This window comes from Phalaenopsis equestris, unplaced genomic scaffold, assembly GCF_001263595.1.
Source record: "Phalaenopsis equestris unplaced genomic scaffold, ASM126359v1 Scaffold203255, whole genome shotgun sequence".
Classification (NCBI taxonomy): domain Eukaryota; kingdom Viridiplantae; phylum Streptophyta; class Magnoliopsida; order Asparagales; family Orchidaceae; genus Phalaenopsis; species Phalaenopsis equestris.
This window is the reverse complement of record NW_018222893.1, coordinates 129,670-130,465: the sequence shown is the minus strand read 5'-3', so window position 1 is coordinate 130,465 and position 796 is coordinate 129,670.

The following is a 796-nucleotide window of genomic DNA, read 5'->3' as shown; positions in this document are numbered from 1 at the left end:
CAAAATTTGGCCTTATTCAAAGCTTGAGTAGGCATAACCGTCGATCTCGCCGTCGGCGGCCTCGAGGGCGCCTTCGGCAAACTTCTGAGAATTTTGTTCTGTGGCCTCAGGAAAAACTCGCCGTCGGTGGGGTCAAGGGCGCCGTCGGCGGCCTAGTTCAAATCTCCACATTTTGGTCCTTTTCGCTCTAAATCCGCTCCTTTTTGCATCTTTTTGCTCCAATGACCCTAATTCATCATTCCTGCAACAAAACATCAAAAATACCTTTCTTTAAAGTGCAATATCATTAAAAATAGTATAAAATAGGTATGAAAATCTCAACATATTTTCCACTGGTCAAAATCCCCCAAACTTAACTATTACTTGTCCTCAAATAATTTTAGTACTATATAAAGGTTATGATCTATTGCAGTAAAGTTTTAATTCAAAAATACTATAAGTTTGACTTAAATAAACTTCATAGTGAGACTTTCAGAAAGAATTCAAGTAATTGAATTAACTTTGTAGCCACAAGGTTATTTAATCATGAAGTTTAAGAGTTCTAGTCTTCTATTTATTTCAAGAATGACTATATATTGTAATATTAAGTCACTTAGGATATCCAAAAGATAAGAACTTCAAGAGAACTCTACTAGTAAAAGACATATTCCATAAATATAAGTTTAGAAATGTATTTAAGTTTTTCCTTTAGGTAGGTCCAGTGAAGCCAATTTTTTATTAGACATATCCTCAAGCTTCTCCTCACTTCCATACTTTTTTTCTTTCTTTTCTCTTTTCATTTGGATTGCTTTCAATC